Below are 21,399 nucleotides of genomic sequence, written 5' to 3'. Positions count from 1 at the left end.
GGAACTACAAAGTCACAACAGACTCTCCTTGGAAGTCGCTCACCCATCCTAAAATAACTGGGAAGTCGCTCGTCTAAGTCAAAGACGAGCACACATATAGTCAACACTACACATGCTGCCAGCAAGGAAGGAGAATTTATAATATAAAGGGGAGGCACGTTACATAATATGGATGAAAAGGAGGGAAGAAATATATATAATAAAAACATATGAATCCCAATTGGTGATTGGACCCATTGACATATGGTTAAAATTTATAATACTGAACATATGTATTTTATCGGGTATAGTAGATATTGCTAAAGATAGAGGGAAAGTTTAATGCTTTGGAGATTGCTCACATAAAATGGGTAATTAAGTCCCAGAGCAGATAGTACATGATGATGGAAGAATTGTCATTGACATCAAAGGATTTCATAAGCATGTACAAAACTACTATTGTTAGCGTGCGTCATCAATGTCAATAGTATGAAGTTTTAATCACACTGGAATCAAATACACGTTGGCAGTGGAAACATATTACAAGAAATTATAGACAAACACTAATGAAGTTGACTAAACATAAAGATACAATTACTAATTCAAATCAAGGATATGCGATTATAATAAAGAAAAAGATATAATGAAGGGACATGAGATTTTAGTTTGAAAAGACACATTTAAATATTCTTAAGATATTTAAGGAATTAATCATTTGAAATAAAATAAAGGAATAAAATAATATATTCAGATTGATATATATACATTATAAGTATGTGAGCTGTGAAATAAAGATAGAGAAACAGAGCAAAAGGAATATGCAGAAGAAGTGTGTGTGTGGAATGATTAAAAAGGGGAAGAGTGTAAGAAGTGATGAATTAAAGAGTAGAAAGAGTATCGGAATAAAACTTGCTGCAGCTAGATTGAACAATAAATATATTCAGATTTATTAAAATCTGATAAATATTGATAGGCATGTCAAATATGAAAGAAGTCAGACATAAGAAATGTATGCAGATATAAAGTGGTATAAGAAGAAGAGAATAAGCAGAGTTTCAAGAAATAATATATTATCAGCTTAATATATCAGAATATAAAGGAATATATTATTAAGAGGCTGACTTTAGGAAGGGTGTGTGCTGAAAACATCTATAAATATCAGATTAAAAGGGAAGTTATGTGAATTGAAGCATCCATCATTCGTTGAAGATAGCAACATTGTCAAGGTGGAAAAGAAGTTTGTGTGCAGTGGGTTGGTGCTCATGCTTCCAGTAGGTTGGAGCCTACAAAGTGTGCGAGTCGGAGTTTCCTGTGAGTTGGTGCTCATAAACATAGAAGTTGTAGCCTCTAGTAGGTTTTAGCCTGCAAAATCATTGTAAATGAACAATTTCTATAAAAGCATTTATTTTCATGGTTTTCTCTCAAATTGGGTTTAAACATAAATTTTGTGTTATTGCATTCACATGCATAATTGTTCATTTCAGCATTTGAAGTTAATTGTTTGGACAAAAGTTATAAATTGGCAAATTTATTATTATACTGATTCACCCCCCCCTCAATATAATCATTTGCTCTTCACATGACATATTAAAGGCTTAGAAAATCAAACACAGGTCATGAGGATATGACAAGGAAGGGTATTAATTATGTTTAGGCCAGTCCTCAGCCACGTGGGAAAGACATTCATGTTGGAAGCACCCAATGAAGAGGACATACGTGAGTGAAGGTAATCTTTGTTTTAAGAAGCATGTCAAGGGAATTGTTATGGATTCAATGTAACAATCCTCTGAAGGTATATAGTAGTATGATACTTATTTTTTCTTTTTCATATAATTATGAAATAGAATTTAAGTTTCTTATATAATTATAGGGATGGTGATTATATATGTATATTATATAATAACATGTGAAAACATAGATTATATATATATATATATATATATATATATGTTCAAAGTATATATTTAAATTATATCTTTACCTATATTATTACATTGGAATGATCTTATATCATTATGCAGAATTATTCTTGAGTACTATGTTAGACTCTCTCTTACTCATACTATATGTTGGAAATATAAGAGGAGTACCTAAGAAGGGAGGGGTGAATAAATTACTACTAAAATAAATCTTAGATCCCTTAGATGTCAACAAAGAACATAAACTTCACTGAAAATACTGAAGCTCAGTAAACACACAAGCACTTGGTTTACACTAGTAAATGTTGTAACTCGCTAAGTACTGAAATAACAATTGTAACTCAGCAAATGCTTAGCATGCAAATCTTTAAGATGCTTTCTATGATTTACCTTAATAAACTTAATTGCATACACATGAAAGAAATAGCATGAACACAAGTGACACCAAGATTTAGCGTGGAAACCCAATTTGGAAAACACCACCAGTTGCAACTAGTAACTGATTTTCACTCTTTTAAAGTGAGCCCTGTTAGGAGCCAAACTTGTTAAAGGTTACAAAACACACTATTTGGTGTGACCTTGTGAGAGGATTTAATCGACCTTAGCGGCAAATGCTTAGCATGCAAATCTTTAAGATGCTTTCTATGATTTACCTTAATAAACTTAATTGCATACACATGAAAGAAATAGCATGAACATAAGTGACACCAAGATTTAGTGTGGAAACCCAATTTGGGAAACACCACCAATTGCAACTAGTTACTGATTTTCACTGTTCTAAAGTGAGCCCTGTTAGGAGCCAAACCTGTTAAAAGTCACAAAACACACTATTAGGTTTGACGTTGTTAGAGGATTTAATCACCCTGTTAGGAGTGGCCTTGTTAGAGGTCTTTAGACACTTCAATCTAGAAATACAACCATGTTAGAGGATTTACAAATAGCTGTCAAGCCAACTCAATTAAGAGATTTAGATAACTACTACAATGGTTAGAGAGTAACAATGAGATGACCTGATTTCTAATGCAACTGAATTGCTGATTACAAATCTCAATTCTGGCTTTGTATACTTGATCCTTTCTGATCGAATGTATCTTTGCAGCTCCACAAGGATATTTTGCTTATCCTTCTAATTCGCTTCCTCTAAGCATCTTCGAATCTTCTTTTCACTTGCACACATTCAATCCTCAACTTGACCTTATATTTATATCATACACATTGTCAAGTCGGCTTGAATACAACTTAGACTAATTAAAATTCATCTCCTCAGTCGGCTAGAACCAACAAACAAATCTATTACACTCAATATGCCAAAACAAGAAAATCCTTCGTTAGTCGACCCTACTCAGTAGACACTAACTCAGAAACGATTTTCCTGTGTTAACCAAGTGAACTCGGTTAATGCTACATCTTCACAAAGTTCCTTTGGTAACCGAGTGAGCTCGGTTAACATTAGTTCCATCCAACTTTTCCTTCATTAATCGAGTGAGCTCGGTTAACACAGCATCTTCACAAAGTTCCTTTGGTAACCGAGTGAGCTCAATCAACACTAGTTCCATCCAACTTTTCCTTCATTAACCAAGTGAGCTCGGTTAACACTCAATCTTCTACGAACTTTTCTTTGTTGCCTAAGTGAACTCGGTAGACATTGTATTCTGAACTTGGCAAACTTCGGAATGCATGACAAATACAGGAAACTGTCTTCATCACCCGAGTGAGCTCGGCATACACTAACTGGCAAAGATATGACATTTGGTGTAACATCAAAGACAATACACAATCAACCAATTGTATTCAACACTATATGAGCTATTTAACTTGATCTTTTCCTCTGAGAATGTTCTTGCAAAAAAAGCGGGAGTCTGACACATCCATCTGAAGCAGCAAATAGAGGACATGTTTTAGTTGGTCTTTGAAGATCTTGATCATATCCAATTCAGAGGGAGTACGACACTTCATAAAAGGAAACTTTGGTTGAGGAGCTCAGATGATTGATTTTTCAGAGAGAGTTCAAAAGACTTTGTGTGTGACTGTATGACCTTAATTGGCCTATCCCCGGTGTACATAATGAGGAAGTGATGACTTCCAAATGATCATCACTTGTATTTGCAGAAGTTATTGAAAGGTGGCGATCTTACAATAACTTAAACTTTTGTTATGATGGATATCTTATGATGTCTATGCAAATCATGATAGATTATATTTTGCATGGTGGATGTTTATATGGTAACCACTATGAGAATGCGTGTGCACATACCTTACAAACATTTTTTGAGTACATAGTGAATGCTATGCAAATTAATGTTCTGGAGGGCCATTACACAGAGTACTTGGTGAATATCATGCGACTTGATGTTTTGGAGGCCACTACTCACAGTACTTGGTGAACATCTTGCATCTCAACATTCTAGAAGGTCATTGCTCAAAGAGTATTTGGTGAATATCATTGATATTCTAGAAGACTAATACTCATGATAGCAGATGTGATATCAAAACTTTTTGAGTACTTGGTGAATATCGAATGTCGATATTATGGGGAGACCAATACTCATGATACCAAATGTGATATCAAACCTCATTTGAGTACTTGGTGAATATCATGTGTTGATATTCTAGAAGACCAATACTCATGATATCAAAACATTACTTAGAGTATTTGGTGAATATAATGTGCTGATATTCTGGAAGACCAATACTCATGATCAAAATGGTGGATATCCTCTAATCAAAGATATCCTTAAAATTTGTCATTCCTAATATTATCAATCGTGTAATATTTGTCTTGCGTTTATCCTCCCTAGCTAAGAGGGCGTGTTAATGTTTTGTAGCTTCTCTCGAATAAATTGTAGTAAAGATATATATATATATATAAAATGATTTTCATTATGTTAATGAATAGACTTGTCCCATGAAGGGACATGTCTATTCATGACTCAATTCTCATATAAATATAAGAGGTCACTACATTTGAAAAACACATACCAAAATATTAGGGCAGTGCTATTACATGTGTAGCAGTCCACAAAAATACAACTCACCCCACCTCTACTTCTCCTTTGACATCAATGGCGAAGGAGATAATAACTCTGAGAATTCTTGACACGGGGCTAAAGAATACAGCAATTATAAGCTCCCATTTAATCAATAATCTTCCTTAATGACAAGATGAGTGTGACACCACTTCGAACTCATGTACTAAAAAGTTTCATTTAGAAGGGGATTGGTGAAGGTATCTTCAAACTTGTTCTTGGGTGGCAACATATTCTAACTTCACCTGACCGTTAGCAACTTGTTCTCTTAAAAGATGATATTTAATTGGAATATTTTTAGTCCTAGAGTGCATAACTAGATTCTTGAATTTATAAATTGCACTTGTATTGTTACAAGAAATAGAGATAGGATGATCAAACTCTACCTTGATGTAATATCCCCATTTTGAGCAAGGATCACAGTCAATGGATTTAGTGTAGTGCCTCTCGTGTTTCCATTCTGTAGCTCGCTATTTTTTGGATTCGAGAGATATTTTGATACTCATGTTGGATGACATTCGAGATGACCTGATGGTCAGATATTATATTTTGGTTGCCAATATCATGGATGTTAAACTATACTATTCAGTTTGATCATACCTACATGATAATGCTTATTGATGTGACATAATGCTTTATAATGATATTTGGTTATTTTGTATTCGGACCTATACTCTGTTTATGATTATATGGACTTATTGGACTCTAGATGTTAAAACTAAAGCCCAGAAATTCATAAAGATAACCAGAAATAAAAGAGACAAAACTAAAACAAAGAACACCAGAAATATCCTGGGAAAACCCTTCGAGAATGAAAGGAAAAACCCAGCCACACAACACAAAATTATCTTTATTGAAAATGAAAATGTTCAAGTGTACAATGCCTATCGCTTAATGCAATATATATAACAATAGGAGAGACTCTTCACATTATAACCGAAGGTCTCTTGAGATTCTCATAACTCCTATAATAAAATATGACTCTTCGAATATTCATACCTCAATGCATGAGAATGACACGTCATTTACATTTAATGTTACAAATTAAACTTAAGTGTCATTTTCAGCTGAAGATGACAATAATAGTAATAATGTCCAAATAAAGATCTCTATCGCAGCTACAAACTTTAACACTCCCTCTTAGCAAGAGAGAGATCTTTGGCTGAACAGTCACACAAAGCTACAACAAAAAATGTCAATGATAAATTCTAATCATACGTATTCAAAACATAATTCATGGAGTTACTCAACATGAACGCCTGTAACAATGAATCATAAACTTTGTAACAATCAATCATATTCATGGAATCACTCAACATGAAACCCTATAACAAGCAATCATATTCATGGAATCACTCAACATGAAACCCTGTAACAATCAATCATATTCATGGAATCACTCAACATGAAATCCTGTAACAAGCAATCATATTCATGGAATCACTCAACATGAAAAGATTTGCAAGACTCACAGCTAAGCCTTTGTTCACAGACTCTCTCAACGTGAACTGTCATGGAATCTCTCAACATGACATTGAACTCCCATCACGGAATCTCTCAACATGATGACATCATGGACTCTCTCAACATGATGTTCACTATCGCATAGTGAAAGAGTTATCATAGCTGATCTTACAATCTCATTTATTCACACAAGAATAAAAATAGACGTAACAAGACTTAGTTCCATTTAAGTCTCAAATTTTACAAATACCACAAGCATATATGATAATGAAGAGGATTTTATAAGCACTCCCTCTTAATTATTAAGCCTCCCTCTGAAGCTAAGATCTTCCTCTTAATTAAGCAAGGTCTATAGCCTTTGTTGTTACATCCTGCAATGATGAGAGATAAAATATCAATTTATTGATAATGAAATTCATATATAAACACAAATATGTATCATTTACTAAACAACATCCTCCTACAGTTTGCATCATCTCAATGCATCCTACAATGATGAGAGATAAAATATCAATTTATTGATAATGAAATTCATATCTAAACACAAATATGTATCATTTACTAAACAACATCCTCCTGTAGTCTGCATCATCTCAATGCATCCTTCAATGAAATAACTCATAAAAAAAAAGAGATCAATGCTCTATACTATTTCCAATAATGAAATAAGATTCAATAAAACAAAAAACTTATCTCTGGTCGTCTGAATATTATGAGCATCACATGCAATAATCAAAAACACCTGGGAAGAACCGGCTAACAGTAGTGGCATCTTGGTCCAACTCCAGCTGCATACATAATTTCCAAGAACTTTCCTTAACAGTTCAGGGAGACTTTCCTTCTTTCCCTTTGTCTTGCATAGCCACTCATAACATCTGTAGTCTTACAAAAAATTTGATCATCTGTCCAAAAGAGACCCATCTCTTTGCCAGCTCCAATTTCTTGGGCTCCACAAACGAATCTAATTTTTAGTCGGCTTTCTATTTGGAATTTGGCCATTCATATTTTAATGCCTTATTTCCACTCCCAGACAAGCATGCCCTGAAATCTGTTTCCATCCCCAGAAAACCTCTCATGTTCAGGACCCACTCCGATCTCCAACAAAATGCGACCATTAAAACTGGCCACCGCGTTCTTCTAATTAAATGCGAACACTAAAAATAGTCAGAGCAATTCCTTGCAATTTGCCTTAAGTCCCTTATTTTGATAGAAAGGACCTTCCCTTTCCGCACTGAAACCAGCGGTAATGGAGGAATGATCTTGCACGTTACACATGATATCACTTGACACGTGAATGTTGCCAAGACATAAAAGGAATTTTAAAAGCAAACACGGGTGTTACAAATATCTACAAAAACCAATGAAAAAGATAGAGCCAACGTGTCAAAGTAAAAAAAAATGGAAGCACGAAAAATAGAGACGTTGGTTACTAACAATATTCAACCCGCCTTTCTCAAAGACAACAGAAGACTCCTGCTCCATTTCAACTTACAGAGAGGATGCCGATCCAAAGCTGACAGAACAAGCCACGATATCTACCGATGGAAAGTTATGAGAAATAAACTAAAACGATAGGTAGATTTAGTCATAAATGAAATGGAGTCATAAATAAAAAATATATATGAATGAAAAGAAGAAATAACGATAACTTCTAACCTCTTAAGGTCAACACATAAAAATAGACAGACATATAACTCAATAGTCACGCATAGAATGAAACCGACAGGATAAAAAAGCATTGAAGGAATAGAACAAATTATAAGGATGCAAAGATGCTCAAAAAAAAATACATTTTTTCACATGCATAATGAATATCAAACTTCCGACCATAGAATCACTCAATTGAGATTGCATAGATCTAAAAGAAATAAAAAAAACTTGCAGTTTGCTTGATCCTGTTATAAATGAGTGTCGCGGGTTTCTTGAAGCAAACTAAGAATAATCAATGATAACAAATAGATTCCAAAACAAACATCATTTGAAAGATAAAATATGATGCAAAAAAAACAAGCAAAAGAACTCAACATTTCTTCTTATTGCTGATATCAAACTAGGCTCTGATACCATGTTAAAACTAAAGCCCAGAAATTCATAAAAATAACCAGCAATAAAAGAGACAAAATTAAAACAAAGAACACCGAAAATATCCTGGGAAAACCCTTCGAGAATGAAGGGAAAAACCCAGCCACAGAACACAAAATTATCTTTATTGAAAATGAAAATGTTCAAGTGTACAATGCCTATCGCTTAATGCGATATATATAACAATAGAAGAGACTCTTTACATTATAACCGAAGGTCTCTTGAGATTCTCATAACTCCTATAATAAAATATGACTCTTCAAATATTCATGCCTCAATGCATGAGAATGACACATGTCATTTACATTTAATGTTACAAATTAAACTTAAGTGTCATTTTCAGTTGAAGATGACAATAACGGTAATAATGTCCAAATAAAGATCTCTATCGCAGCTACAAACTTTAACACCGGATACTATGATTCGATGCTACATATATTTGCTTCATTCTTGCTTTGAGATGTTTTATGATGCAATGAGTGATGTAGATAGATTATTTTGATGTAATTAGATGAATGGTTAATTACGTGATTTAATGCATTTATTGCTTCAGCTATATGATTATATGCAATTGCACTTGATCGTGTTGTTTAGTGTGCAAGATTTATATCCCCGGCAATGACACATCGAGTTATTGATTCGGCTGTTTATACCTGGCAAATGTCATTCCTGTATGGGTGACATATCTTGTTTAATTATTAATTAAACCCTCCAGTGATTTAATAAATCCAGATTCATTTGCATTTGTGACGAGACCTGTATTATGTCTGTGCATTTAGATATCTGCAATTGGTCACGAATATTATTAAGGAAAACTGTGATTTAATGTTTAAGGGTATTTTAGGTTTTGATTTTATTATTTTAATTACTGGTAGCTTTGTCATAGTTGAATTCCATTTAATTGGAATTACCCGATTTTGTCTGGGCTATAGAGGGATTTATTTTAGTGAGCATGGTATTTCCCTACTCGAATATTTCACTTTTAAAGTGAATATATATATCCCAAAAGGGGAATTATTCTGGACTTCTCACTTTCGAATTAGAGAGCAAACATCCCAAATCCTCTTCAAGAGTAATTGTTGTTTTATTCTTTGCGAAAGCTACGGGTGTGGGATCGTCGCAAGATTGATCTCGTTGGATCCAGCTCAGGGAGACTTTGCTTTGTCTTGATTTTTCGACACTTTCGCGAAGTGATTATTTTTATCACGAGTGTTCCTGATTTTTCCCTTTTGGCTGCCAAGTAGGGCTCTTCTGTTTTCTTGTTTTGAGTCTATTTTTGAGTTTTTTTCTAGTATTGTTATGTTAGGAGGCAGAGAACCAGTGTTCCCCTCCGTTTCTATATGCTAACTCTACCCAGTTGGGCGGATATGAGCATTTATGGCTTTTTGGTGTGGGGGTTTTGAGGTTTTGGACCATTATGCTGGTCATTTTTGCATACGGACTCCAAACTCAAATTTTGTTGGATATCTAGGGTTTTTATACCCGCTTGTGAAAAGGGTTTTAATTTCATTGATTTTCATCAACATTGGTTTTTGGGTGTTTTTGACTTCACCGCAATTTGTGTGTCGCCTAGTCTTCTTGGGTGTTTCTTGGCACTAATGTTGGTCATGGACTCGGACTATCTGTGAGGAATCCAATCCGACGATAAATGTTCTTTTGCATTGGGATTTGTGTCAAATCCATACTCCTAGCTATGTGCTCAGTTGAGTGATTTGATACTTGGTATTTTATGTGTTTCTCATCCAGCCCTTATTTATGATCATCGTGTAGTTGGTGTGCCCACACACAAGCATGTAAGCGTGCACTTATTGGGTTCTTGCGAGACCCGAACTCCCAATTGCTTTCGATTGAGCTATGTTCATTGGGGTTGGGTTGGGAAACTACATTGCCTACAAGCACTCATCATGCGATAAGCATGGGTATGTAAGGTAGACCAGTGGAGGGGCTTCTCTCGTATACCCTGGCTATCTCGACAAGGTATATGTGAAGAAGTTTTAATAAGTGATAACTAAATGAATTCATGGGTAATTAACTAAGATAAGAAAATATTACATACTTGTACGACTCACCCAAAGGTATGTGCCCGTTCCATTTATCTGAGGGTCAAATGTCTACACAGTTCATACGGGGACACAACACGATGGCCTCCCGAGGGAGATTTTTCATACGATGTTTAGCTTGGGCTCTGCGATGCCAAGCGATCTACTCTCCACCAAAGTCCCTACATAGTAGACCCATAGAGTGTCTGACCAAAACTTGTTGTATTGCATTGTCTCATAATCTTGGTTTCAGTCCTCTGTACTGTTTGGAGTTAGTGTTAGCCATGGATGACTGTATTGTGTGTGTTTGAGGTCATATCACTATCTCCATTAGCACGGTGGAAGTGGGGCTACGGGTTCCACGTGGTTGGGAGGAGTAACTACCTTTACCACTGTTGGGGACCAGCATACAGAGTTGGCCTTCCTCCATGTTCGATTCCAGAGCTGGATGCTCACATCGTTCTCTGTATCTTCCGGAGTATGTTTCCGTGTGGTTTATGTTATTTTGGTTTATTGAGATAGTTGATTCATGCACATGTATGTTCACTGCGATGTTGCTTTCCGAATGATTACATTAGATGTTTTTGATTAGATGTTAGAATTAAATTGATCTCCTTATGCTTTTGAGTGCTTCCTCCTTGACTATTGTGATTCTGGTACTCCCGGTTTGGAGGTTCTAACTCTTTCCCCCTTCTAAATTATTCGTCAAGTTATTTCTTTGCAAACCTAGGCAACATAGGTTCAGCATTAGGCGATACTGGAAAAGTATCGCACGACTATAGAAAGAAATATCATGCGATACTAGAAATTATCACACGACAGTAGCAAGTTCTATCGTGTGACACTCCTAAAGTATCACATGGTAGTTGTAAAGTATATCATGGGATACTAGAAAGGGTCGCACGGTAGTTTTAAGAAGTATCACGCAATACTGGAAAAGTATCACATGTTAGTAGTGAGCAATACCGTACGATACTAGAAAAGTATCGCACAAGTTTTGTGCAAAAACCTTCTCAAGCAAGCAGCAAGTATTTCTGGACTTGTCGGTTGAATTTTGAAGGGTGTTTTGGATACCCTATTGGGTTGCGCCCCTTCCCAAGTCTTGACAGTTCAGAGATTAAGGGTTTCTTGTTTGTTTAACTTTCATAGTTGGTTATTGAATGCGTTAATAAGTAGTGACATTTGGAGATCGTTGGTTGCTTGGATTGCTTGGTTAAGTCTTCCATTGCAATCTTTTGATCGGTTACATGTTAATGTTGTTTGAATCCATGCTTATTTCCTTTGAAAAAAATGTATTGGTTTTTATCTATCCTTGTTCCAAGGATGTCCAGGCGAGGCATTACATTTAGCCTATCACTGGGTCATTGTAGGCTAATACTAGGGATTAGAGGACCTTGTTGTGGAGATATTTGGATCACCAGAGGATGATTGTGAATGTGTATCACTCTAAACTCTCCATATATTCTGAAGCTAGGTTGTTCAGTGGATTTTGGCTCTGTTTTGACTTACCATTTATAGTAAGTCAATGGATGATTCCAATGAGCTCAAATGACTTAAAGGACTTATTGGATGCTTTCAAATGGTATTCTTGACTTTCGGATTGGGCTCCAAGGTTCTTGGAGTAAGTGTCTATTTTTAGAAAGCCACCCAGTTAGGATCGTTCATCATCGCGATCACTCCTGTGCGGTCGGATTTCACTTCCAGTGTTGTTGAGCCATTTTCACCAAGTCAGATGCATTATTGTTTATAATTTAATTATGTGCACTAAGGATGCTATTTCCATTGAAATTGTTTAATGGGCATCTTAGTGTTCTAGCTCCTTAGAACTAGGATGAGAATTTTTAAATCATGGGCACATGAAACAAGGACCTTGTGTATCAGAATATCATTATATTACTAGAAGGGTCATTTTTGGAGCAATGGGGGAGTTTAAATTAATAAAGTGACTTTATTATATGTCAACTTTAAATTTATAACTTAAAGTGCTCTTGGAGGGAAATATAATAAAATATTATATTTCAAACTTTGTAACCAAAAAGGCACATATGTAACTCACGTGAGGTGTGGTTAGAAGATTCAAGCTCAACTTGCATTTGAGAATTATAAATGCATTCAATGCAAAAAAAAAGAGAACCAGTCTATTGTGAATTTGATACTATTGAATTTGTGTGGTGAGGAAATTGCAAGGGTTTCAAGGGAATCGTCCTACTGGAACTGAGAATTCTTCTTGGTGTTTGAGCACTTTGAGTCAACATTGAGTTGGTGAAATTGTGTCTACTGTTTTGGCCAGCGTTTTCATGCACTTTGATGGCGATTGTTCTACATTCCAAGGTTGTGTTCTGCAATCCAAGATTCTGTAATTTGCATTGGGCCGCTATTATTGTCTATAGCAGCCAACATCATCATTTTGGGCTGCCATTCTCATTTCCAAAGTAGTAGTTTCTTCCTGGATGGGCAGTGTCATCGCCCAAGGACCTGCATTGGGATTTGGGTTTGTTTTGACATTGCCAAAAGCCAACATTCAGCATACGACATCCTCGACAAAGCTAAATATTACATTGTGGATTCTTACGCCTCAACTCAGCATCTAGGTTCATTATACATATTGAACTAAATAAGGTGTGTCCCAAATTTCTTCCCAATGTTCGTTCAGGTGTGATCTTATTGTATATATGAAATAAATAAGATGAATGTTCATAGTTGAATTCCATTTCAGTTTTCTTGCATTTGCAATTGTTTATATCCCAAAAATTACCAAAAAATCATATATCTCAAAAATACAAAAAAAAATTACAAAACTTTCAAAAACATAAAAATAACATCAATTCTCCAGCATAGTTGGAGTGAGAGCTAGCAGGGCTCAATACAGTGGTATCAGAACTTGCATGATAAGAGCTTGACAAAATGTCAAACCAATAGAATTCAAGTTAGAACCGGTCAGAGTTTTTTACACTTTCGCTTCATCCATAGAAGTTGTGTGCAACAAGAACTACTACAATATTCAGTTTCAGTTGTAAACAATATTCAGTATCAGTTGTAAACAAAGAAATTGACTCTTGTTTCTTACTCAACCACAAAACTAGATAAATTCCTAGAAAGAATGCACCTCCACTCAGGCTCCTTCTACCATCAACACTGTCTGTCCGCAGATATCTGCATATGTTGTGAGGATGAAATCCTCACTTCTTGTATACCACAAACCAATATCCATATTATCTATCAGATATTTGAATATCCTCTTTACTAGACTTACATGAGTCTCCTTTAGTACAACTTGAAATAGAGCCACATAGCCAATAGCTTGCACAATATCTAGATGTGTAGTTGTGACATACAATTAACTCCCAATCATTGACTTATACAAAGTTTGATTAACTTCAGGAGATTCATTGTCCTCAATTCAACTTGCATCTTGTAACCATCGGGGTATTTACAAGATTGCAATCTTTTATCTTGAACTTCTTCATCATTTCCATAATATACATGGTTTGATAAAGAAATGTTCCCTTAGCTGATTGTAATATTTGCACAGTAAGAAAATAAGACAGCTCACCAACAACTCACATTTTGAACTCATTTTGTTGGTAGAAACAAATTCATTGCACATTTTTTTATTAATGCCTCCAAAGATAATATCCATAGTTTGTAAACTCTGCAAGTACTCTCAGAGTTGCCGAGTACTCTTTTTTTTTTGCTGGGCGAGTACTCTCAAGTTTAACTCACGTATTTATAGATGTAAAACAACGTAGGTAAAAATGTCAATGCAAGGAAAACACTAGATAAGATGCATTTTTCACATGATTTTACTGCTATAAAACTATGCGTTTTCTCTATTGAGACGTCAATTTATAATTCAATACAAATTTGTAATTGAATTCTACAAAGAATATATGTTTCTTTAAGAGATTTTAAATTTTAGTACTTATCGAGTTGCCGAGCTTTTCCTGATTTTTTGTTGAGTATATGAAGATTTTTTGCCAAGTTGAAAATTTTGGGCTTCCCAAGTACTCTCCGAGTCTGAGTTTGCAAACTATGATAATATCTATATTAACAACAGCAATTAACATGTTATGACCATTTTTTACATAGAGGTTGTTGTTCGAAAAAACTCTTTTGTAGCCTTGTTGTTGCAAGTATTTGTCTAGTCAAGAACACCAAGCTTTGGGTGTTTCTTTTATGTTTTAGCCCATACAATGCCTTCTTCAACTTGCATACATAGTCCTAATTTCCTGAAATAATAAATCCATCGGGTTTGTTCCATGTAAACATTTTCCTCCAAATTTCCATTTAGAAAGACTGATTTTAAATCTATTTGAAGAACTTCAGAATTCTTGAAGCGCACAAAAGCTACAAACATTATTATTGCTTCTAACCGAACAACCTGTGCAAATGTTTGCTCAAAGTCAATACTTTTAATTACTGCATATCCCTTGCACAAAAGTCTTGCCTTATTTCTCACAATTCGGCCAACTTCATTTAATTTTATCTATAGACCTATTTAGTTTTGATGATGTTCTTGGAACAAGTTCCCAAATCCTATTCTTCCCAATTTGATCGAGTTCTTTATTCATTGCTTCTTGAACACTTTTTGGTTCAAATTTGGACAGCAAAGCTATATCTTCATTTTTGAATAATCTATCAATCTTCTTATTGCTATTGGCCTATGCCCTCTGATTATCAGATCTTCTAGTTGATTTCTTTGAATAAATCTAGGTGGTGTCTTAGTGGAAGCTTGTGACAATATCTTTGATGGTATCTTTTATGCCACTGTTTCAACTACACCTACTACACTTTCTTTATATTCCCTTTATTCTAGAATCTAGATCATCTACTTCTTATATGTTTTGAAAGACTTCTGTCTTCATTGACTTCAACAATTTTGTGCAAGCGTTTATTGTAGCATCTGTATGCTTTACTCTTGGAAGTATAGCCAAGAAAAATTCCCTCATCTGCTCTTGAGACAAATTTACCCAAATTTTCTACACCTTTTCTGATATAACACCGACTACCAAATACTATGAAGTGCTTTACAGTTTGCTGGCCTACCTGTCCATAGCTCAAAGGGAGTCTTGTTGATATTGACTAAAATTAATCCACAATTCAAACATCAATATGAACTGCTTCTTTCTAGAAAGAAATAGGGACTTTGGGCTCATACAACATGCTCTGAGTCGTCCCTTGAACCATCCAATTTTTTCTTTCCACAAAGCCATTTTATTTTGATTCTTGCATCTTAAAATTGTCTTTTTATTCCATGCTTTTCGCACAAAACATAAATTTCACTTAAGTCAAATCTTCTGCTTTGTCTGATCATAGACATTTAATCCTCCTTCTAGTCTCACTCTCCACTAAAACTTTTGATGCCTTAAATTTGTCAAGAGAATCTGATATTTCCTTTAAACAAGTAATCCAAGTCATTCTTGTAAAATGATCAGTTAAAAGCATAAAATATCTTTCACCTTGCTCCTTGTTCTTGTTGACCCACAGAGATCAGTATGAATCAGCTCTAGAGGATTTATAGGAGAATACTCCTTAGATTTGAAGCTCCCCCTAGTTTGCTTTTTCAACTTACATTCTTTACATATTATGTTTAAAGGTTTTGAGATCTTTGGAATATCTCTCACTGCTTCTTTGTGGCTGATTTTGACAAGATTGCAAAAATTTAGGTGCCCCAACCTTTTATGGCACATACAACACTTCACTTTTGGTGTTATATTAAATGTAAAGATTATTGCTTTCTCTACTATACTTGGCAATAGATCTGCCTTCTTTTCTTATTTCACACCCTTCAAAATGGAAAGTAAGAGTGTGTCCTTGGTCACACGTGTGACTCACACTCAGAAAATTATATATCAGGCCTTCAACAAATAATACATTTTCTATTTCTGTCCTTCCATCATCAAAGAAAAAGTGCATTTCCCTGAAATTTTGTCTGAAGCATTATCACCAAATCTTACTGTATCACCATTTGTTTTCTTCAAAGTAAGAAGCTTACTTTTATCACATCATATATCTCGAGCAGTCACCGTCAATATACCATGTATTGCATTTAATCCATGCATGCAAGGCAGTTTGAACAATAATAGAGTTTTCTTTTGCTTTTGCTTTCTTTGTCCAAACCTTATTCTCTTCCTTCTTACTTCACCAATGTAGTATGACCAAAATTATTGAACCTATAGCATGTGATATTAAAATTCATTACAAAAGAAAGAACTCCAACTCATCAAACCTTGGCTTTAATTCATACTCCATGCACGATTCTTTCTACAATATGCTCCATAACTCTTAGCTCTATGACTGAAACTATTTCTTGCATGAACTTTGTAACCCATGGCCTTATGAACAAATTGACTGCATGAAAAACAACCACCATAAAAGGAGTTATTTGTGCTTTGCTTGGATGAAAGAGGTTTCCTAAAGCCTTCATTTTCAACTATAGAATATGTACTTGTCTTCAGACTGTCTTTTTCTTTATTTCCACCATTTTAAAGACTTCCAATAATACCTTGATTGCATTTTTTTCATTTCATTTATTGAATGTTCTAGGCACTTTAGAACTTTGGCATCCTACAAATCCAAGAGCACTTTTGTCAAAAGTAGTTTTCTTGTGCATTGATGATTGTTTATTCCCTATGGGTGGTGTATTGTTTCATAAAGAGTAAACAAAAATATTCACTAGAACGTGAATAGCATATAACTCAGAAGTAACACAATATGGATAATGTATTATCTAAAAAACAACACAATGTAAATAACTTGGCAGAAAGATCAATAAATTCATAGCCTAGCCTATATGTCCAATTAACAACATAATTTGTTTCAATCTAAATACAAATACACTCGATGATTGGTTAAGTCTACCAATTGTAAACAAATGACACCACTTTGGAAAAAGGTTCTATTATACTTCCAATCTAAGCTAACGAAAGTATATTAATTACTATTGGTATAATTGTCGTCTACATCACCCCCCTCCCCCATCAGAATTTGTCATCTTGTAGACAACACAAACAAACAAAAAGGTATTAACTACAAAAGAAATTACCGAGGAGGAGTAATCATCCCTGGAACTGGAGAGGCTGTTGTGGTCGACTCTTGTTGCAGGTTGCAAAGGCACTAATTAGCTACCCTCTCCAACTACCTTGTTGCATGAACCATGCTAGCTACTCCCATCAATTTCTTTTTGACCTTCTCCAACTCTGTGTCTTTCTCTGCCATTCCTTTCTTCAAGGTTCCTACCTTTTCTTCTTTTCCTACCAGCTATGAATCCTTCTATCCTAGTTGCTCGCAAAGCTGGGCTACCACTTGTTGATGCGAGTTTTGTATCACTTATATAACATATTAAGATTTGAATATTCGATATGGGATATCAAACATGCAACTCCTCTCTTGAAAAGTTAATGCTCATTGAGACATGAGTATAACTCCAATGTTCCTTACACCGTTGGATACTCGCTCAGTTTTATCAATGTGATTCGCTGGTAATCACGTAGACGGCCTTACGCAAATTGTTGAGGATGACTTGCACTTTGGTGGGATGATGGAGATGGTGGTTTGGTTTGTGAAATATGCAGGGGTAGATAATGTTGATGGTGGTGATGATGGAGGATGTGTCTGCCAATGATGATGTTGATGGGAAAGCGGTGGTGGTGGAAGGTGAATGGATGTGTTCTAATAGTCACCTACTCACTATTCTACTCCTACTCCTACAAATGGAAGGTTAGCAAATGGACAAGGATCAAATCTAATGAAGGCTAACAAGCGGCCCCACCTCCACAGATGCAAGGATTCAAAAGAAAATGCACTAGTTTGCCACACAAGGCTTCCCAACAAGCCACTAGGATGCTAGTGGTCTAGTATTGATCCCTATCAAACATCTACTAATGCTACCATGCAACTATCCATCTACTTTAACTTCACTTAAACAACTTGGAAAGAAATCTAACTATGTGGAAGTAGAAAATATGCAATAACACCCAATGTTCTTAATCACCATGCAAGTCACAACAATGAAAAAAAGAGCGATTTTGGTATTATTTTAGCAACAATTTCTCCAACACTTTACAAATGAGAGCAAATGGCCTTTTATAGGGGCCAAAAATACAACAGACGGTGGAGATCAAAACAAGATCAACGATCCAGATTGGATCCTCATACCCTAATTAGGGTTGCCACCCCATCGGCCAATGAGAAGCTGCCACCTCATCAACGAACCAATGAAAAAAGTGCAAAAAGTGGCAACAAATGAGAAGGCACCAAAATAGTGGCCAATCAAAAATAGACACTTGTGCTATTCTAGAAGAATGAGAAATTGCCACTTGGGCTTACATCAAATAATCTTTTAATATAACTCTTCCCTTTTCTTTCATTTTCTTAGCTAAGGCAATGAACTTCACTAGCCTTTCGTTAACTTCTTCCACAAGAGGGCAAGGTGTGTGCTTCGCCCTGAGTTCCGCTGATTTCACCACACTGCTTGCTACTTGTAGTGTCTGTTCATGATCCTTCTCATATTCTTTCGCAAATCCAATAAAAGCATTGAGAGAGGAAAGGGTGCCCAAATGCTTTTTCTTGATAGCAACCTTTCCTAACTCATCCAACCTCGATCCAAAATCTATCTCATTGATATCCTCCTCTCTGATATCCTCAAAATCAAGTGCCATCCCAATGTCATTCATCATGGTTGAAATAGAAGTGTCGATGCTTGGGCTATGCTGTGAAATCTCATTATGTATTTCTTCAAGTGTTCTAAATCTGGTAGTCAATGCAACAAACCAAGATTCAACTGTACTCAATCCTTTCTCATCAACCAACTTGGCCCTCTCCAAATATGCTTCTGGTAGCCCAATGAGCGCGTGTAGCCTAGGAATAGCCAAATCTTTGATAGGAAGGAAACCTTTCCACTCCTCTTCGAATAATCTGAACTTGTCTCTAACAATCACTAATGACTGGAATGTCGAGATGAAGGAAGGCAAGAAATTTCGCCCATCTTGGATTGTACCATGGATCCAATCCCTGACTTCATGTAGCTGAGCTAATATCTCTTCTGAATTGCTCTCGCTATCTTGAGGAAGGTTCAACTGGTGCAACAGTTGGATGGGCTAGCAATCTCTCCAATACTTGTTCTCGGCCTCCAACTTTACTATTCTTTCATTTGCCTTCCTCAACCTTTGTCTGATTGATGCTATACCTTCCTGGATCTCCTCACATTCCATATCGTTCGTATTCCTTCCTAAGTTATGTTTCACTATCTCATATTCCTGGGCCACAATCTCATCCACTGCCTTATTGACTGTTGGTATAGCAATCTGAACCTTTCGGTGACCATCATTGACATTTCTAATTACCTTTGTCACCGTTTTTGCCATTTGTTTTTGGTTCTCACTATCACCTTTTTCTATTAATCCTTAGATGTCCTCAACTGTATGGGTAGTTACCACCTCGCTTCTTGGCATAAGCATTTTCCTTAACCATAGTGGTGCAGTGCATCTCCCCAAATCTGGATTCGGTTCGACTAACAAAGCATCACCAACGGCCTCGGGTGCCTGACTTGTTGCCTCAATATCGAATGGCCCATCTTCTTCTCTACTAGTTTCTGCCATATCATTTCCTTGTTGGTTTTCTAAGAGAGGGGAGTATTCGGTGCTTTCACTGTAACTACTTGATTCTAAATCAGAGTTCACCTATACCACAACCCCTTTATCACTTGAATTGACCTCTTGGCTTCTCGCTTCAATTATACTTTCTCTTGACAACGTTGTGTGCTGTCTCTTGGCCGAAGGTTCCGGATGTTCTTTGCCCTTCTCAATCTCCAAAGCTTTCTTCTTGCCGTTTCTAATTGTTTCTTGTTGCCAACTACTTTCTTCATTCCTCTGTCCGATTGATTCTATTTGTCTCTCTTTTGGCTTCATCATCTCATAGGTAAGGGGAATCCTTTATCTTTGTAGCTTCCTTAGTCTTTCATTATACCACGACTCGGTATGTAAATCTACTGCCCTTGTGACTGCCTCCAAGGAAGGATCCTGATGGTCACACCAATCCACTGGATTCAATTCTATTCCTTCTACTGTATCATAATCTTCTCTCAGCACATTTCCATCATCCTCCAATTGATCCGGAATATCGAGGCCTCTCCATTTGATAGCTCTCATCATGTTCACCGACAACCTTGAGAAAGCTAGCTTTCTCACATGAAAGTCATCCCTAGCATTGGCCCAAAAATCTTCTATAGTGGGAACATGCTTGAATTCATTTCCATGTGATACCTTGATAAGAACATTAGGGTCAAATCCTTGCCTTGCTCTGTACCATCCTAGATGATACCATTCCAATTCCTTCTCCGCAGCTACAAAGCAGGCCCAATTTGAGCAACTATCATTGCCAATTATGATTGAGAAGGTAACGCCTGTTTTTCCTTTGTTTCTCATTATCCCATCATAGTGCTCAAGTTGCCTAGCCAATTCCATTAAAACTACCTTGCCGGGAGGGTGCCTTGGAAGCCTCTTAGGACAAACTGTACTCCCTGCCGCTCTGATGTATGTAAATTGTGGAAATTGGATGAACCAACTCCCATACTTCCTGATTCTTTCTTTTGCTTCCGGTGAAAGTTTCTTAGCAGGTGTCCCTTGTAATACCCTTACTATCTTCATGGCGAAGGCATCACAAAATATCTTGTAATCCTTTTTGTTGTGCAAATGGAGCTACGGATAGCATTCATGCACCAAATACTGCCCCAGTCCACTACCAATTTCTCCTAAAGCCCTAAGTCCCGGACTCTTATACAATCTAGCAATTAGGTAGAACAAATAGGATCCCATGTAGAATTGCCTTTGGTTTTGCACAGTTCTAAGTTGCAATTCTAAGTTCTTGCTTATGATCCTAGCCCAATCAAAT

The 21,399-nt window shown here is 36.0% G+C and overlaps 1 protein-coding gene across 2 annotated transcripts in view; it reads right to left on the bottom strand.

Annotated features, from left to right (window-relative positions):
- LOC149544097 (Tetratricopeptide repeat (TPR)-like superfamily protein) overlaps positions 1-21,399 on the bottom strand; it is a 130,764-nt gene that overhangs the window by 7,517 nt on the left and 101,848 nt on the right. The window lies entirely within an intron of this gene.

Source organism: Cupressus sempervirens, chromosome 8 (genome assembly GCF_028749045.1).
Source record: "Cupressus sempervirens isolate cs-2001-9-10 chromosome 8, ASM2874904v1, whole genome shotgun sequence".
Taxonomy (NCBI): Eukaryota; Viridiplantae; Streptophyta; class Pinopsida; order Cupressales; family Cupressaceae; genus Cupressus; species Cupressus sempervirens.
The sequence above is the reverse complement of the archived record's forward strand: the minus strand, read 5'-3'. Positions and strand labels throughout refer to the sequence as shown.